Genomic DNA, 20,806 nt, shown 5'->3' on the forward strand with positions numbered 1-20,806 from the left:
CTCCAAAAGCCAAATGGCGCTCCATCCCTACTAAGCCCTGCCGTGTGTCCAAACATCCGTTTATTACCACATGTGGGGTACTGTTTTACTCGGGAGAAATTGCTTTACAAATTTTGTGCTGCTTTTTTTTCCTTCAGTCCTTGTGGAAATGAGAAAAAATTAGCTAAACCTAAATTTTCAGGGCCTAATTCCAATAATTTCTGCAAAAAACCTGTGGGGTCAAAATGCTCACTATACCCCTAGATAATTTCCTCAATGGGGGTAGTTTCCAAAATGGGGTTACTTGTGGGGGGTTTCCACTCTTTTGTCCCCTCAGGGGCTTTGTAAATGTGACATGGCCTCCGCAAACCATGACTAGCCTAAGTCGAGTCATGTGCTGATTAACCATTTTACCTTTATTCCACTTCTTTCGCCCCCTTCCCAATAAAGACACGTGACAACCGAGGTTGGATGTGAAATGGCCACAGCAGCCATTTATTTATTTAACATAAATTAAATGCAATTTAATGCGAAACATTCGGATAACTCTTTTAGGAATTCGACCAGAGAATTCCTACTATAATTCACATGACCCAACGTGGGTCAATTAACACTAAACAGAGCAGGGGAAGTCCTTGAAGCCATTTTTTCCGATTTCCTTTAAATTAGCCATCTGCAAACCACCACCAACTATTTACCTCCAGCCGTAAACCAGCTCGGAAGCACTGCTCACCCCTGCAGATAGCTCCAACCACCAGAAGACCACTTCAAAGGGGATAACACCCTATGAAGTCTTCAAATGATCTACCATTTTGGGGGACGCATACCCCCGATGCGACCCCCCCACCATTTTGTACTGACCAACCTCAAGGACTCCCCCCGCCACAGCGAAACAGGCCTTGACCACATCAAGCCTGTGAGTCTCTCCAAACCACCACCGCCCTCTCAATTCCTTCTGCTAAAGCCAGGCTCCACATATCAATTCCAACCTCGGTCAAATGTACCCCATCACTTCTCCAATAATTACCGATCCCTGACTCCAAATCCTTGTGACGAACACAAATGCCCCCGTTCTTAGCAACAAAACGTGACACCGCCCGGTTTACCTTAATGCAGGCTTTGTTAACCCTTTCGACCGATCTTGCCAAACGCCAAAACTTCCTCGGAACGATGTCCGACCAAACAATCACCAGTTGAGGATAAGATACCCATAAACTCAATAGATCGTGTTTAATATCCCGCACTAACTCGCGAAACTGGCGCACCCCCAGATCATTCCCCCCCACATGTAACACCAGAACCTCCGGAACCCTGTCTAACTGAGTGTATGTCTGAAACTCAGCAAGTACCCGGCTCCACAACATACCTCGGAAGCCCAGCCAGTGTACAACCGCATCGTGCCGCGGAATGCGAAGCTGGCGGCCATCTGTGCGAACGTGCGCCCGCAATGCCCCCCAGTGCACAAAAGAATGTCCTAAAATCCACACTAAGCAAGGTTGATGATCTGAAAAGAGAAACAAAACCGCACATGTCAAACAATCAAAACACCTGACCGACTCACAACAAATGAGGGCGCACATAAGTCCGAAACCTATTGGACTCCCACCGGCCTATGCGCCGCACACCCTCGTCATCCAGCCCCCACCGCCCCGCTTCAGTAGCAGCGCCAATCCTGAACGAGTGAGACGAGTAAGACCCCTGCCCTACGCCAACCGCAGTCAAGCATTTTTTAAACACTGCACCAAATTGATACCTGGACAAAAACGAGCCATTATTATGATGGAGCAATGGCGCCTCAGGCCCCACAACCAGTGGCTTAAAAACCGCCATACAAGCGACTGGACACATTGGCGACCCTGGGAGGGCAAACAACACTATCCGCTTACCCCGACCTGCTTGATCAGTCTTGGACCGCTGCAAAAACAACTCAAATCTAACCTCATATAGACCCACATCAGCCTGCCGCAATCCCCCAGCTCTAGCCGCACTAGGAGAAACCAACTCCCCAATTCTGAGTGCTCCGAAAAACGCGAGGGAAAAAGCCAACCGGAACAAAACTACCTCATCAGGCGAATTACAAACAGCCCCCAGCGATGCACCAAACGACCCAAGCAGGGAAAAAGAAATGGGTCGCCTCTGATCTGCTACCGCCCTACCCCAACGCAGACCTTTTAAAGCTTGCCGTACTAAAAAATGTTTGGTCACATCCTGGAAACCCCGTAATTTGAATCCAAACGCCAAACCAGCAATAAAACGATTCACTTTTGCCGGGGAAAACTCCGCCTCCCCAGCATTCCCCAACCAGTACAATAACGCCACCAACCTGTCTTGCGCCGTGCTGACGTTACCCAACACTCTTACCCACTCCTCCCACTGCTGCCAACACGCCGAATAAGCGCTCCACGTCGCGCTAGCCAATAACCTTTCAATCAACCGTTCCACGGGACCGAAATCAGACCCCAGAGATGTTCCGGGCAAGCCAAACCGACCAGCTCCGCTCCCGGTGCCATTTGCCGAAAACGATCCCACTGCGAGCGAGAAAGAGCATCAGCAATACCATTGTCCTCCTGCATACGCGCCAAAACCACCAGACCCTGCCGCGTCAGTAAACAGTTCCAACTCTCCCATCTCCTGTACCTGCGACATCCACAATGATCTACCATTATACTGCCCAAGGAACTCATCCCAGACCCGCAGGTCCGCCCTGTGATCCCCACCAATCCTCACAAAATAATGGGGCGCCCGAATCCCCGATGTCGCTGACGCCAACCTCCTGCTAAAAACTCTACCCATTGGCATAATTCGATAGGCAAAGTTCAACTTTCCAAGCAGCGACTGAAGATCGCGCAACGTGATCTTCTTCAATTGACAAGCCCGCCTGACCTCCTGTCGCAATGGCAATAATTTATCCTCAGGCAGCCTGCACTCCATTGCCACCGAATCAATTTGGATCCCCAAAAAACAGATGGTAGATACCGGGCCCTCTGTCTTTCCAGGCGCCAAAGGAAATCCGAAATCCGTCGCAACCTTCTGCAAGGAATACAATAAATTCCCGCAAACCGGGGACCCGCTAGGGCCTACGCACAAAAAATCATCAAGATAATGTATTAAGGAATCGTCCCCGGCCACACCCTTCGTCACCCACTCCACGAAGCTACTAAACGCCTCGAAGTATGCGCAAGAAAGGGAGCACCCCATTGGAAGACACCTATCAACATAAAACCCCCCGTTCCAGAAGCAACCCAACAGCCGTTGGCTATCTGGATGTACCGGCAGCAAGCGAAAGGCCGACTCAATGTCAGTTTTTGACAACAACGCACCGGGCCCCGCCTCCCGCACTAACGCCACCGCTTTGTCAAACTAAGTGTAAATAACCGAACATAACTCGTGATCTATCCCATCGTTCACCGACGCTCCCCTGGGAAAGGACAAATGCTGTATCAACCGGAATTTGTGAGGCTCCCGCTTTGGCACAACTCCCAAGGGTGATACCACTAGATTCTCAATCGGCGGCTCATCAAAAGGACCGGACATCCGACCCAAAGACACCTCTTTCAAAAGCTTTTCTGAAACGACCGCCGAGTGCAGATAAGCTGACTTAAGGTTGTGCCGTGTCACCGGAACCTCATATGGAGGGGGGGGGATAACAAAACCAAACAAAAACCCCTCGTAAATTAACGTGGCCGCAACCCTATCCGGATATTCACTTAGATACGGGGGCATCCTTTCCACCCTCACCGGCGACCGCCCCTTGACCAACTGAAGCGGACTGAGGGCCTGACCGCCTACCCTTCCGCATACATTTTGAGGCCCCGTGTGAGGAGCCATTGCACTCCGAACAGACATGCTTAAATTTACAGGTGGCCCCGAACTTACACTGGCCATCGTTGAATTGCCAGCAGAACCCCAGTTTTGACCCGGAACCTTGCCCGGATTGACTAGACTGGCCCCCTTGGCCAACACTCCCGGGAAAGGACTGCTTAGCCTGCGCCGTAACCCGCAACCACAACGCAATATCCTTTTGATCCCACCGGATCGCCGTCCGGACCGCCTTCCGCTGGCGAAATTGCTCATCATACCGCAACCACGCCTGGCCCCTGTACGCCCGATAGGCCTCCCCGATGGCATCAAAGTAACAAAACAACGCCGAGCAATTTTCCGGCGCCTTTTCCCCGATCACGCTTGCCAAAATAGCGAAAGCTTGCGACCAGTTGGCGAACGTCTGCGGGATAAGCCTATACCGCCGGCGTTCTTTTTCCTCTTTCTTACTCTCGTCCCGCTTGCCCTTATCCAAATTGAACTTTGCAAGCGGCAGAAGAGAAAATATCTCCACGTATTCATCCTTCCAAATCCGTTTGCGTACCTCTTGCTTCAGGTGAGCCCCTAACGGGCCCTCGAAACAGACGTAAACCTCGCCCCGAGCGCGATCATCAAGCCGAATCCTATCCCCATCCTTCAGCGCCTCGGTTTGGACCAACACTGCTACCGCTTCCTTTGCCACCCCCGGGACCTCCCCGACCATGGACCGCGACTGTACCTCACGAGGCCCTTCCCATACCAACACAGGAGACCCCGCCAGCGCTACCGGCGCCGCTGTCCTATTTAAGCGCCCGACTAGCTCGCGCAAACAACCCACTAAATCTGTTAAACCATCGCGCCCGGCAACGCCACTACCGACAGCCGCTACCCCGCTCGCTGACCCACCCCCAACACCCGACATGAAAATTGCTGGATACGGTAACGTAGGAGTTACACACTCACCAGGCTGCCCAGGCGCTGTATTCCCGCCAGCCGGAAAATCCTGACCGCGATGCGACTCATCCAGCTCTCAATCTTCCAAATCCTCTCTCACCGCCGACTGGTACTCGCACCGACATCTACGACACGGGGATCCCGGCACGCTGACCGATGGGCCGGCAACCTGCCGCCCGACCGCAGGGACCCAGACTTCCGACCGGACCTGTTGCCTCGTCGTCTTCGCTGATCTTGGCGTCCTCACCGATGCTCTCGAGGAAGCCTGCCCCCTGGCCAGAACATCACCATGCGGGGTGGCCGTCTACTGCCCTCCGAACACAGCAGCTGAAGGCGGGGGTGTGACATGGAGCCCGGCCTGCGACTCCTTGGTAACCGCCGAGCCCCGTCGCGGCTGGGGATTCCTGCCAGGACGCAGGCCCTGGGAGGAAGCGCCCGTCCCAGCAGCCTGGCCTGCAGCGTCCCTTGAAGGGCTCCCCCTGCGACGCCGGGCCCGCGGGGCCATGTCTGGACTAAGGCGCTCTGGTGGGCGAGTTCTACGGGAGAGGCGGGGTGACCTAGCCTGAGCAGCCGCCGCTCCCCCCGAAGCCCTCTGCTTTATTACAGCAGGGGCAGACATCAACAGCTCTCCCCCCACTGCTGTATCCCCATCGTCTAAGAGGGGAGCGGGGGAGGGGAGCGCATCAGCGCGGGCTGCCGACCCATGCGCTGATGAGCAATGACGTCCGCCGGTGCTGTTCTCGCGCCTCCCATTAAATAACGCTATATTGTAATAGTTCAGACTTTTACGCATGCAGCAATACCAATTTTGTTTACTTTTTTTATTTTTTACATTACTTTAGGGGGAAAATGGGAAAAGGTTTTTTTAACTATTTGTTTTTAATTTTTTTCACTACTAAAAACTTTTTTGCACTTTTTTTACACACTTTATTAGCCTCCCTAGGGGATTTGAACCAGAGATCATACTAACGTATTGCAGTATATTGTCATTTTTACAGGCTTAAGTTAAGTGAAGGCAGCTCTGGGTGCCATCATTAGGCCCATGAGCTGCCATTACAATCATTGTCACCCCCTGATCTAACTGGGGGGGTGATGAAATGTCAGAGGGGGTCGCCCCCCTTTTTTCAATGCCTCAGATGCTCGCGATCGACCGCAGCATTTGAGGGGTTAAACAGCTAGGAACAGCACGATCACTGCTCCCGACTGTTAGTCCCGGGTGTCCACTGTAAAACACAGCCGACACACGCAGCATATGGAGCGCACTCTAAACATCACCACCCGCACCCGGATGTAATAGCACGTCACGGTGCACAAAGGGGTTAATGTTCTCTTTTACGCAAAAATAATAATTGCAAGAAATTGGATGGCTGGTAAATCCCCAATTGTTATGGATTGGTTGAAGTTGGTTAAGACAATTAAAGAATATGAGAAAATAAGAGCAGACAAGAAAAATTTTATAAAAAAGTGGGAGGAAATATTGGGGATATGGAATTGATTGGTGTTCTATAGGAAGGTATAATTATTATTTTATCATAAGAAGGTTATAATTTTATGGTACTTAATGATCTTTGGGGTGGGAGGGGGATGGGATTGGGGAGATATATGTTGCCTGATGTAAATTGTGCAGATAAATTGTTGAGCATTATGATATTTATAATCACTGGATATTGAAATGTTGTAATGTTTTTATTACTGAAATTCAATAAAGATATGTGAAAAAAAACATTTGATGTGTGTTAGAATGTAAGGTAAGTGTGAGGTCATCAGTGATGTCATAATTCACCTTCTCTATAAAAGCTGCAGATCAGTCACATTCCGTTGAGCCGCTATAGACCAATAGTTTCTTGCTTTTTGGTACGTCGCTCTCACTTGACTTTTTCTTGAGTCCTGTGACTTCTAGAAATCTTGCTTTATCCAGAAGCTTCAGATCCACGATTCAGAGGTAAGAGGAGAACATGTAGAATGTTTCTTGTGAAGTATTGCAGCGAGTTCCATGTGCTGCCACTGTAAGAATGTTTCTCTTTCACCCTCTTACTGGGTTAGATTCTAAGGTCAGGCGCAATAAATGAAATACAAGACTGAGTGTATGAAAATGTATATTGTATAAAGAGTGAAATGACTGTTAGTTATTCTGAGACTTCTATGGAGATTTGTACATAGCGACAGCCATAAACAAGGAACTTTACAGAGACACTTTTTCCTTATCATCAACAATTACATGACAGGTTATAGTTACCATCCATGGTCTCCCCACACTCCGGGAAGTCTCCTTTCCAGTATGTCCCTCCTCAAGTGGCCTCCCAAGTGGCTGCCCTCATGTCATGCTTGGGTCTTTTATGCCCCCTTGTCTGCCCCTCTTTGAGACAAATAGTGTGACCTTCCTGATAAAAAGAACTTCCCCCCTCATGTAACATGCGGATATAGAATACTGGTGCCACTTATCAACCACCTTTAGCATTTATGACATCCTGAGTTTGTCCATGGGTAAGACTGGGTTCACACTACTGGTTAGCACCTGTAAGAGATACCTGTGAACCTCGGGTCATTTATTGTGAGAATCAGGGTAAACAATAGGAATCTTGCAAACTGATGAGACACATTTCATTAAGAAACGCAACTATACCCATGATCCTCCATCTTTGATTTACCCAAATAAAATACCCTATATAATATTACATATAACCTTATATGTGGCTTTCATTTTCTGAAACCTTTAAATTCTTACACCACCAGAGGGCGCAGTGTAGAGGAGTGCCGCTGTCTCCTCTGGCTGCACTGTCCTGTCTCTGCCTTGGGAGGGCGCTCTTCATGCAGTTATCACATGTTTATTGGGGAGGGGGCTGATAATTGAGGACAGAGAAGTCTAGAATCTATTTTCTTTTTGGAAGATGATTTAGAAACAAGTAACCACACAATGATTTCTCGCCTCAGCAGATTTGTGGATATGAAGATCATGAATAGAAAACATCAGACATTCTGTGTGGACACAAATCAAGAGCTCAGAAATGCTTTGGACACCTGGGATTTGGTGGAAGAAGACGTCTTAGGAGCCTGTGTCCCTTATTTCATCCAGGAGAAGGTGGCTGAAGATCTCTTCACTTATACGGATGTGTTTCAGAAAGCCATTCTGAGTAGCCTGTTACCATCTCAATACAACGCCGCCATGTGCCGCTTCTTCATCAGAGTCATTCAGTACAGAAGAGACGCGGCACACTACCTGAAGGAATATATAATCAATGTGCTATGTGAGCACTTGAAGGTGGAGTACATGAAGGGACAATACTATTCCTACGCCATGACTAAGAAGGTTATTGTCTGGCTGAGCATCCTCCATCTTGAAGCGGTGGTCGGGGAACTGAGATACAACATTGTTTATGAGGATTTCAATGCTGCCATTGTCGACACTTTGACAGAAGTGACATCTCTGTGTGCTACAGTCATCATGCCACACATCTTGGACATGCTGCCAGTGCTGGGCCAAGTGGTCAAAAATGTTCCTGACCAACTATCTAAGGAGACGTTGTGCTATGCTATAAGACGTTTATGCGGCAGCATCCAAGAATATATTGTGAAGGGTGGCAGCTGCAAAGTGCAACTTATGAAGGCCATAAGCAACATGAAGGCCAACATTTCCACCTGGTTGCCTGATGTCCATGCTGAGCTTCAAGACTCCACCAAAGTTGCCCTGGAATTCTTTACTGTACCCGAATCATCGGAAAACCAGCCGACCGAGCCAGGCAATGACGAGTTACAGACCCTTCCTCACGCCGAGCTCCTAGAAAAGTACAGGGAGCAATTTGCTGCGGAGAATAAGGAACTGGAAGATACAGAGAAGCAGCGTATTGGGATGAACATGCTTGTGACATCTCTGGTATCTGGCAGGAAAATAACAAAAGATTTCCTTCAGTTTCTGCTCAATGCCCTGAAGAATGCGGACCCAAAGGCCAAAATGACAGCAGCTATGTTCTTCAATGAGGCTTTGAAGCATCCAAGACTTATAAAGCAGAAATACCAAGAGTGCGCAATCCAACATCTGCTGAAGATCATAGAAGAGGACGATAACATCTTGTGCAGCATCGCCATGGAGGCACTGGGGAATGCCACCACCGGAGCTACAAGACTGGTGGAGAGCTACAAGAATAAGATCATTGCCCACATGGAGTTTAGACTATCAAAAACCAACAGCATCAAGATCATCATGGCGGCACTGAGGGCGCTGTCCTCCATTATCAGACGCCTGAAGCTTTCTGTCCTCAGTAGACAATTCATTAAAATATCCCGGGAGCATATGGACTATCCGGATGGAGAAGTCCAGATTGCGGCCATAAACCTGTTAAGGGATCTGACAGAGAGCTGCCGCCTTCTGCTATTTGGATATTTTACAGACAAAGTCAGGAGGTGTATACCAACTTTACTCCTGAAATTACATAGTGACAACCAGGAGGTAGTAGCAGCCAGTACTTCATCTCTGCAGAGCTGCCTCTCCTACATCAAAGGAGCCAACATTCGGGGATTTTTCCGGACGGAAATCTCTCCAAACATCAATGACCTGAAATCCATCTACAGCTGTCTGGCTCATAACCACCCAAAATTGATGAAGACCATGCTCCTCCAGATCCCAAGCTATCTGGTCAACTCAGAGGACAAGGAGGCTGTAGTCAGACATGTTGAATTTCTTAAAGATGCCATCAACCATGATGTCATGTAAGACCTGGACTTATATAGTCTCAGCCTAGCTCTGGCCACACTGCACTGCGAAGGCTTCTCATGTAATATCAGAAAAGCCAATGAAAGGGCCGTCTCCATTCTGGCCACCAAGTGGTTTTACATCGGCAGTGCCAACAAATAAAATGCATTTATCAGGGATGAACCGCTGAGGACAGAGACATCAAGGTTGTAGATCACTTCCCCATGTACTATCCAATGGTTGTGAACATCAATATCAGCTGTCAAGACTTGAACATCAATATTAACATCTAGGGGGCAGAGCTAGCAGTCTGACTTGCGAACGAGCCTCAGGCCTACATCGAGGAGTGTGAACAAGGTGCAGACTCACCGACCGGTGGAGTCCAGCGATGCCAGTTATCCGTCAACATTAGATGACGGAGACCAAGGACTTAGCTGGCGAGACAGACTATACAGTCAGTGTATGGGCAGCATGGTGGTGCAGTTTGGGGAATATGCCCGTCATCAGATCATAGAGACGGTGTATAATAACAACTCCACATATAATATACAGATGTAATGACACGTCAAAAAAGAAAAGTCTACTCTGTTTTATATTGAAATTAATGGGTGTGCAGCCTGCAAGTGACTGAAGCTAATAAAAAGTATAGAGCACTCATTGTTTTTTATTGTAGACTAGATACTTGAATTTTTTACACTGAGATTCATATCGTAAAAGGTTTTTAAGCGGGTCACAAATGGTACAAAAGGTACACAAGAATAGAGGCCAAGCTGCAGTTCTGCTGAACGGCCGCTATGCAGTGGTCGGAACCATCTGCTTCCGGCAGTGTTGTCCAGTGCCCGGAGGCAGCTGGACTGGCAGATCGGTGCGGGGTCTCGTGTAGTAACGATTGTTTTCCCCATACATTACTGATGATTGCTCCTTGTGATACGCTGTATCGTCGATTGGCGCTGGTTTTAATGGTCAGTATCGGGACATCTAAAAGGACCTTTATTTCCTCAGACACCACCATAATTAGGCATTGGAACCAACCCTTCCACCTTAGCGGGTAAAGATTAACCATCTAAAAGGTTCACTATATACACATAAGGGCTAAAGGTGAAAACACAGAGGTGCTCACCATATATCCAGCGTATAACTGTGTCCTCCAAATCTTAGGAGTGCATGGAGCAGGAGTTGTTCTAGATTCCTGTTTATATCCCAGACACATTCATACCATTTTAGACAATGAATCGACATATCGCAAACTTGTGGCGAAACCAAGCACCACATGTAAAGAACCTTTAAAAAATCTGCTAGAAGAAGGAATTGAATTAGAAGTATTAGCCAAGAAACAGGCTGAATACTTACTGATAGAATTCCCTATTGTTCCCATATTTCATGGGATGCCAAAAATCCATAACTTTTCATGGTCTTGAAACTTGGGTTATCTGTGACATAGTTGGCTAGTACTCCTGCAAACAGTCCTGCCATCAGGGTAGTACCGCTGGTACTACTGTCAGGGGCCTGGCCACAAAAGTAAAATAAAGGGGGCAGCTGCCGCTCATCAAGGTTATGATCAGCGGTAATTGGTTTGTAGAAAGGAATGGGACCCATGCAGGGGCCAGAAGCAGCGGCCAGCTCTGCAACTTGGTGAGTGACTCTGTTTTAAAGCAGCAGATTCAGTTTAATTATTTTTTTATGTTGCCCCTTCTCTCCCACCTTCCCACCGGTCTCTCTCCCCTTCCCACCGGCCTCACTCCCCTTTCCACCGATCTCTCTCCCCTTCCCCTCCCCAGACCCCGGTCAAGCGTCATATCCACTCTGGCCCAACTCCCGCCTCGGCCACCTTCCGTTCTCTTAGCCTACTCCTCCGCCCGCTCACAGAGTCCCTGGCACTTTGCGTCCTGCTCCCATCCCACGACTTTCCGTTGCCACCTCTCCAAATCCCCTAATAATGGGGGACCCAGATGTATTTCCTCAAATGGATTCCACTGACTGTATGAAGCCCAGACATTTCTGATGGCGGGCCTGCCTGCATACCACATATTCCGGCAATCAAGGCAATGGAATTCCATTTGCGGAAATACACCAGGTATTCCAAATATCTACAAGAATTTATTTTAATGTGAGTGGAGTATCTGCGCTCACATAATTACTTCTGCCTTGATAGTGTTATTTTATTGCAGATAGAAGACGCCCTGATGGGGTCAAAATTCTCCCTCTCCATGGACAATTTGTTTATGACATGGTGGGAGAACAACATTTTTTCAGCCAATAATCCCTTTTACGAGTGGATTGTGTGGGATGGACGATACATCGATGACTTTTTTTTTGTTTAGGGGTCGTGATGTGGCGTCTGTACCACCATTTATGGAATACAATAAAACCAATATATTTAATTTACAATGTTACAGGCTCGGCATCCATGGATTCTGTTACCTTCTTTGAGATTATGTTACAGGGGAATTGTAATACAGAAAAGGAATAATTTTGTGAACCCTCTTCGGGCACACAAAATTGTTGCTAATTAACATCCCCCATATGTCTACTTTAGTTTGGCATTGTTTTTTGAACATCCTTTTATTTTTCTATGACATCACAAGGCTTAGAACTTTAGCAGCAATTTCTCACACTTTCAGGAAAATTTCAAAAGGCCATTTTTACAGGGACCAGTTCAGTTGTGAAGTGGCTTTGAGGGCCTTATATATTAGAAACCCCCAAAAAGTCTCCCCATTTTAAAAACTTCACCCCTCAAAGTATTCAAAACAGCATTTAGAAAATGTCTTAACCCTTTACACATTTCACAGGAATTAAAGCAAAGTAGAGGTGAAATTTACAAATTTCATATTTTTTTGCAGAAATACATTTTTAATACAATTTTTTTTATAACACAGAAGGTTTTACCAGAGAAATGCAACTCAATATTTGTTGCCCAGTTTCTGCAGTTTTAGGAAATATCCCACATGTGGCCCTAGCATGCTACTGGACTGAAGCACCGGCCTCAGAAGCAAAGGAGCACCTAGTGGATTTTGGGGCCTTATTTTTGTTAGAATACATTTTAGGCATCATGTCAGGTTTGAAGGGCTCTTGCGGTTCCAAAACAGTCAAAATCCCCCAAAAGTGACCCCATCTGGGAAACTACACACCTCAAGGAAATTATCTAGGGGTACAGTGAGCATTTTGACCGCACAGGTTTTTTACAGAAATTATTGGAAGTAGGCCATGAAAATTAAAATCTACATTTTTTCAAAGAAAATGTAGGTTTAGCGATTTTTTTTCTCATTTTCACAAGGACTAAAGGAGAAAAAGCACCGTAAAATTTGTAAAGCAATTTCTCCCGAGTAAAAAAATACCCCACATGTGGTAATAAACGGTTGTTTGGAGACACGGCAGGGCTTAGAAGAGAAAGAGCGCTATTTGGCTTTTGGAGCTCAAATTTAGCAGGAATGGTTTGCGGAGGCCAGGTCACATTTACAAAGCCCCTGAGGGGACAAAACAGGGGAAAACCCCCACAAGTGACCCCATTTCGGAAACTACACCGATTGAGGAAATATCTAGGGGTATAGTGAGTGTTTTGACTCCACAGGTTTTTTGCATAAATTATTGGAAGTAGGCCCTGAAAATGACAATCTAACTTATTTCAAAGAAAATGTAGGTTTAGCTAATTTTTTCTCATTTCCACAAAGACTGAAGGAGAAAAAGCACCATAAAATTTGTAAAGCAATTTCTCCCGAGTAAAACAATACCCCACATGTGGTAATAAACGGCTGTTTGGACACACGGCGAAGCTGAGAAGGGAAAGAGCGCTATTTGGCTTTTGGAGATCACATTAAGCAGGAATGGTTTGCGGAGGCCATGTCACATTTACAAAGCCCCTGAGGGGAAAAAACAATGAAAACGCCCAAAAAGTGACACCATTTAGGAAACTACACCTCTTGAGGAATTCCTCTAGGGGTGTAGTGAGCATTTTTACTCCACAGATTTTTCATAGAATTTATTAGAATTCGGGCAGTGAAAATAAAAACAATCCTTTTTCTTCAATAAGACGTAGCTTTAGCTCAAATTTTTTCATTTTCGCAACAAATAAAGGAAAAAAAAGAACCCAACATTTGTAAAGCAATTTCTCCCGAGTAAGGCAATACCCCATATGTGGTCATAAACTGCTGTTTGGGCACACGGCAGGGCTCAGAAGGGAAGGACCGCCATTTGGAGTGCAGATGTTGCTGGATTGGTTTCTGGGCGCCTGTGGGCCCAAAACAGTGGAAACCCCCCAGAAGTGACCCCATTTTGGAAACTACACCCCTCAATGCATTTACCTAGGGGTGTAGTAAGCATTTTAACCCTGCAGGTGATTGGCAGAAATTGGTGTGCACTCGATGTTGCAGAGTGAAAATGGGATTTTTTTCCATAGATATGCCAATATGCGGTGCCCAGCTTGTGCCATCATAACAAGACAGCTCTCTAATTATTATGCTGGGTTTCCTGGTTTTAGAAACACACTACATGTGGCCCTAATCTCTTGCCTGGACAGTCGACCAGGCTCAGGAGTGAAAGCGTACCATTTAAAATTGAGGCCTAATTTGGCGATTTACAAAGTATTGGTTCACAACTGCAGAGGCTCTGATGTGAAATAATAAAAATAAACCCCTGAGAAGTGACCCCATTATGGAAACTGCACCCCTCAAGGCATTTATTAAGGGGTGTAGTGAGCATTTTCACCCCACAGGTCTTTTCCATAAATGAATGCGCTGTGGATGGTGCAAATTCAAAATTTATATTTTTCCCTAGATATGCCATTCAGTAGCAAATATGTCGTGCCCAGCTTATGACACTGGAGAGACAAACCCCAAAAATTGCTAAAAGGGTTCTCCCGGGTATGACGATGCCATAAATGTGGAAGGAAACTGCTGTTTGGGGACGCTGTAGGGTTCAGATGGGAGGAAATGCCATTTGGCTTTTGGAGCGTGGATTTTGCTTGGTAGTAGTTTTGTTTGGAGTCTTACTGGTGTTTCCGTTTATAATGTGGGGGCATATGTAAGCCGGGCAGGGTATAAAAGGGGCATAGTCAGGTGGTATAATAATGGGGTAAAAAAACCAATAAAATGATCCATAGATGTGTGTTACGCTGTGACACAATCCTTTCTGCACAGGCCAGTGTCGCACTGAAATATGGCGTCCTTTCTTATCCCCCTTTTGGTCCACACTCCGCGCCTTTGCAGTTTGGGGAATTTTGCTGGGAAGTGTTGTCCTGGTATAATACGGGCACCCTCGCTTCCAGCGGATATGTTTGGGCCCTCCCTTTTCTGGTTCCCTAATTTTAGGTCCTTGATAAATCGCCTCTTCAAACAGAAGAAATGTTCCCCTCGGGCACAACTGCATATTTTTTTATTTCCTGACTTATTGGAGCCATAACTAATTTTATTTTTCATAGACGTAGCGGTATGAGGGCTGGTTTGTTGCGGGACGCGCTGTAGCGATTATTGGTACCATTTTGGGGTACATGCAACTTTTTGATCACCTTTTATCCTATTTTTTGGGATGCCAGGTAAACCAAAAAACGCAATTCTGGCACAGCTTTTTTCGTTTTTTGTATACAGCGTTCACCATGCGTTATAAATTACATGTTAACTTTATTCTGCGGGTCAGTACGATCCCGGCGATACCTAATTTATAGAACTTTTTCATGTTTTACAACTTTTTGCACAATAAAATTACTTTTGTAAAAAGAATGTATTTTTTCTGTCGCCAAGTTGTGAGAACCATAACTTTTAAATTTTTTTGTCGACGGAGCTGTATGAGGGCTTGTTTTTTGCGGGACGAGCTATAGTTTTTATAGGTACCTTTTTTGGATACGTGCGACTTTTTGATCACTTTTTATTCTAATATTTGTAGGGCAAAGTGACCAAAAAACAGAAACTCTGGTAAAGTTTTTTACGGGTTTTTTTTACGCTGTTCACCGCGTGCAATAAATAATATAATATTTTGATACCTCCGGTCGTTACGGTCGTGGCGATACCAAATACATATGGTTTATTGTTATTTTTCAATAATAAAGGACTTGATAAGAGTAAAAGGGGGATTGTGTTTTATTTGATTACTTGAAACTTTTATTGTTTTCAAACTTTTATTTTTTGCACTTTTTTTTACACTTTTTTATACTTTTTTTACACTTTTTCTCAAGTCCCACTAGGGGACTTGAAGGTCCAACGGTCAGATTTTTTTTTTTTCTAATACATTGCACTACCTATGTAGTGCAATGTATTAGATCTGTCAGTCATTCACTGACAGCAAGCCGATTAGGCTTCGCCTCCCGGCAGGGCCTAGATCGGCTTCCGTAATGGCAGAGCAGGAGACTATTGTGTCTCCTGTTGCCATAACAGCAGTCACAAGTCCTGATTGCCTGTCAGGGCTGGCGATCTGCTAGTAACCGCTACGATGCAGCAATCGCTTTCGATTGCTGCATCGAAGGAGTTAATGGCAGGGATCGGAGCTAGCTCCGGTTCCTGCCGTTACAGGTGGATGTCAGCTGTACAGTACAGCTGACTTCCACCGCTGATGGCGCCGGATCAGCTCCTGACCCGGCGCCATCTTGCTAGCAGCTACGGAAGCCGATCAGGCTCCGCCGCCGGGCAGATCTTGACTGGCTTCGGTGCTAGGCAGACCGGGAGGCCAGTATTAGGCCTCCGGTTGCCATTGCAGCCACCGGAACCCCGGCAATTTCATTATTGGGGTTCCGATGAGCTGCAAACACCTTAAGTGCAGCGATCGCGTTTGAGCGCTGCACTTAAGGGGTTAATGGCGGGGATCGAAGCTAATTTCGGTCCCCGCCGTTACAGCCGGATGTCAGCTGTAAGATACAGCTGAGATCCGGTGATGGAAGGCACCGGCTCAGCTTCTGACACGGTCCCAAACATTCGGCGTATAGGTACGTCAAGACGCGGGAAGTCAATGCTTTCCATGACGTACCTATACGGCAAATGTCGGGAAGGGGTTAACAATGGATGTTAAGAAGGGCATCAAAACAAAGGACACAATAATCCATCTTGTTTAATAATAAATACTGAAGCACGAGAGATCAATTACCAGTTTCTTCAACGGCATAGAGCCAAAAGTTTGGAGAAATATCAAAACATTATTCAGAAAAAATGAACCCATGTTAAATCCGGATCCAGTCCTGACACAAATTGTGGGTAAAGGCAGCCCTCGGGTCACCTAGAGGATGAGATCTCTTAGTTACATGTTGTTACAAGTCTTTTCTACAGTGTCGCTAACAACAAAACTTGACTTTCCCAAAAAGTTTTTTATTTTTTCAAAAGTACTTACGATATTGATGCGTTTATAAAAATTGTACTAAGCATCATGTAATTTATGCCATTAAATGCAAACAATGTGATCGCGTGTATGTACGGATGTAGCCATCTTTATCTTGACTCGGATAACTTGCTGAAGCGTGATATCACACAACAAAAGTCGTTAAAAAGTCATTGAAAAAACACAGCCACTGTGTATTTAAAGAGGCTCTGTCACCACATTATAAGTGCCCTATCTTCTACATAATGTGATCGGCGCTGTAATGTAGATTACATCAGTGTTTTTTAATTAGAAAAATTATCATTTTTTACGGAGTTATGACCTTTATTAGCTTTATGCTAATGAGTTTCTCAATGGACAACTGGGCGTGTTTTACTATATGGCCAAGTGGGCGTTGTAAAGAGGAGTGTATGACGCTGACCAATCAGCGACCAATCAGCGTCATACACTTCTCTCCATTCATTTACACGGCAGATAGCGATATACTGTATCTATATCGCTATTTGCAGTCGCATAAACACACTATAACGCTACTCATGTGTCATGACAATGAATATACATTACCTCCAGCCAGCACGTGACGTGTATTCATTCTCCTGACCACTTCTGTAGCGTCTCTGTGATTTACAGCATAGCAGGGGTAGTCTCGCGAGATTACGCTGTAAACTGTCATTCACAGCGAGATCTCGCTGTGCTGTGCTGTAAATCACAGAGACGTGCAGAGAAGTGGTTTGGAGAATGAATACACATCACGTGCTGGCTGGAGGTAATGTATATTCATGGTCATGACACATGAGTAGCGTTATAGTGTGTTTATGTGACTGCACATAGCGATATAGATATATCGCTATCTGCAGAGTAAATGAATGGAGAGAAGTGTATGACGCTGATTTGTCACTGATTGGTCAGCGTCATACACTCCTCTGTACAACGCCCACTTGGTCATATAGTAAAACACGCCCAGTTGTCCATTGAGAAAGTCATTAGCATAAAGCTAAAATAGGTCATAACTCCGTCAAAAATTATCGTTTTTCTAAATAAAAAACACTGCTATAATCTACATTACAGCGCCAATCACATTATGTAGAAGATAGTGCACTTATAATGTGGTGACAGAGCCTCTTTAAGGCGTTGAAAGTCAAGATAAAGCCGGCTACATCTGTAGGGCGCACGATTAGAAACTTCAAAACGCGCATTGTAGAACACATTTCAGATACAAAAACAAAAAAAACACTAATGCCTCTCTGGTGCAGAAAAACACTTCTTAGAAACACATAATGGTAATTTTTAAAGCTTATGGGGGAAATGTATTAACCTTTCTACTCCAGTTTTCTAAAAGGGGGCTTCCCAAAAGGGGGCAAGGTGACAGCAGCACAACAAATTTATAATAATTTACACCTGGCGTAAACTATAGTCGAAATCTACTCCTGCTAATAACTGGCAAAAATGTCACTATGTGGAGCGTAGCAAGGTAGAGGCCCATGCCAGGCTCCTCTCCGTCCCCTCTATCGGACAATTAAATAAAAAATGAATGCTCACCTGACCACTCCTCTTCTGGTCCCCTCATGTTCTCTCCGCAGCCTGCGGCTCAAACAATGCACTGATGACGTTGAGTGCTGTGTCGCATATAAAGTACCTGACGCTGCTCGGTGTTGAGGCACTAAATCAAATAGAGAAAGTGCCTGGGACTGTATGTGATAGGGGGATGGAAGGGGGGAAAAAAGTGCGGGAAAAAATCAGGAGCAGGGATTGGTTGGACAAGGGGATAGAGGAGGGGTTAGGAGCAGATAAATAGTTGAGGTCAAGGGCAGTTCACTATCTTACCTGCTGGAGCTGCAAACGTCAGACGTCTGGTCCTGTGAGAGATCTTCCTCTGCGGTCCAGGGCGTTTTCCGGAGTACAGATGGCGGATGAGCTGATGAGGCAGGTGGCACAGCGGGTTGCCACGGAGGGTACAAGCTGGCTGGAGGTGTTCCTGGCAGGGGATCGCAGGCAAGAGGTGTTACCTGCGGCGGTCGTCGGTGTCAGCAGCGGTGGAGTCCCGTCGGCGTCGGCAGTTAGAGGTAGGCCGCGCCGGGTTTCTCGGCCTCCTCCCCGTTTGAGCCCCAGTCCACCTTCAGCCACCCAGAGGCGGGCCGGCACCGTTCGCTCGTCAGGAGCGGGACGGAGGCGCCGTCGCCTGCTCTCCCCTTCACCCGGTCCCGACGTCGTGCCACCCACTCCCCTGGCTGGGGGAGCTTCTGCAGTTCTCCCCATCCGGGCTGCAGGCAGTGCAAGGCCGCAAGCAGCCGCAGAAGCCGGGGCCGTGATTAGTGCACCGCTGGTTCTTCTTCCCGGCCCGACAGCTTTTTCCCTCTCACAGCAGGCCGTGGTTGAGAGGGGAGCTGGAGGGGGCGGTCTCAGGAGAGCAGAGACGCAGGCCTCAGGCACCAGCAGGTTAGGTGTGCATTTGCTGCCACCTGCTGGTGGTTCTGAAAATGACACAGAGCTGGGGAGAGAGCTGGTGAGTGGCCTGTTTTTACCAGGCACAGGCACTGTGAATGAGAGGAGTGCGCTGGGTGGATTGTCGTGCGGTAGCAGTGATCTGTTGCCGTGCAGGCAGTCTGCGGAGCAACGTGATTTGCCAGTTTCTCTTTCGGAGTTTTCTCTTCCAGGTGCGGTGTCGGCGAGACGCAGACGGCGAAGGAGACGGCATGGAAGAGGACATCGTCGTGGGGGTCACGGGCGTCCACGCCATCAGGTTGAGAGACGTCGCCGTTCCTGGAGTAGGAGTGTGTCTTCCAGTACAGCATCTTCTTCGCCGTCCCAGTCGTCGTCGGGAGCTAGTACACCCAGCCGCACGGGAAGGAGATACACGAGGAGTCATCGGCGGGAGCACAGGGATCGTCATTCGTCTTCGCTGGTTCCAGTTCCAGAAGTCGCCTCAGCCTGTCCACCTGGTGGGGATCTGTCTGTGGTTCCGGTATCTGGGAGAGTTGATGCACCCTCGGAAGTGACGAGGACGCCCTTCTCCGGTGAGTCTCCATGTGGGAACGCATGGCTACCTAAGGGTGATTTATCTGCTATTGATTTAGTTTCGGCATTAAAAAGCTTGTTGGATGGTTTGGGTACAAAAGGCGGAGCTTCGGTTCCGTTGGTTTTGCCAGGGGGGGCTCAGCCTCCGCCTGAGCGGGCGGCCAGTATGTCTGGCTTGGCATTCCGTGATTCGCTGTTTTGTGGTGTTGCTCCTTTAGGTACTCACCTGTCTGCGGAGATCAAGGACAAGATATGGGCACATGACTTTGTGGATGTTTGGTCATTGGTGTCGGTCGATCATGTGACGATAGATAAGGAGCGTGTTTTCGAAAGAGGTTCGGAGAAAAAGGTGAAAGTCGCGAAAACTTTTGGCAATTGGCTCCAGGGTTTTTCTACCTTGGCTCATGTCATCTGTCAACGTTTTCCGGAAAAAGGGGCCGAGCTGTTTGTGTATGTAGACACTATATTCAGTGCCCACAAATTGCACGGAGGTGCAGCTTGGTGGAGATATGACGAGGAATTTCGCCGTCGGTTGGCAATGACGCCTGACATTGGTTGGGCGTCGAAGGCGACGGATGTGTGGTTACAACTAATTTTGCCTCAAAAGCAGGCTCGGCCCTTTCAGGCAGGAGTCGCAGTTTCGGGTTCAGCACCCGGGATTGCGGCGCAGCGCCCAACAGGAGCATGTTGGCTCTACAATGAGGGACATTGCAGGTTCTTTTCTTCCTGCAAGTTTCGTCATGAGTGCTCCATCTGCGGGGGTGCCCATTCCGCGCTTCGCTGTTTCCGACGGGCAAAACAACCTTCCAAGGTGGGTCCTGCCGGTGCAGCGGAGAACTCCGGTGAGCGCTCTCGCGATGGAACCGTGGCTCGCCAGGTATCCCAAGAGACAGGAAGCAGACTTGTTAGGTCGGGGCTTCAGTGAAGGTTTTTTCATTCCGCATGTTTTTTCTTCGGTTTTGATGTTGTCAGATAATTTAAAATCGGTGAAAGAAAACATGTGTTTGGCACGGGAAAAAGTGCTGAATGAGGTGTCTTTAGGCAGGATGGCGGGCCCCTTTGGGGAGCCACCTTATACGA

The sequence above is a fragment of the Rhinoderma darwinii genome, unplaced genomic scaffold (assembly GCF_050947455.1).
Source record: "Rhinoderma darwinii isolate aRhiDar2 unplaced genomic scaffold, aRhiDar2.hap1 Scaffold_127, whole genome shotgun sequence".
Lineage (NCBI taxonomy): Eukaryota > Metazoa > Chordata > Amphibia > Anura > Rhinodermatidae > Rhinoderma > Rhinoderma darwinii.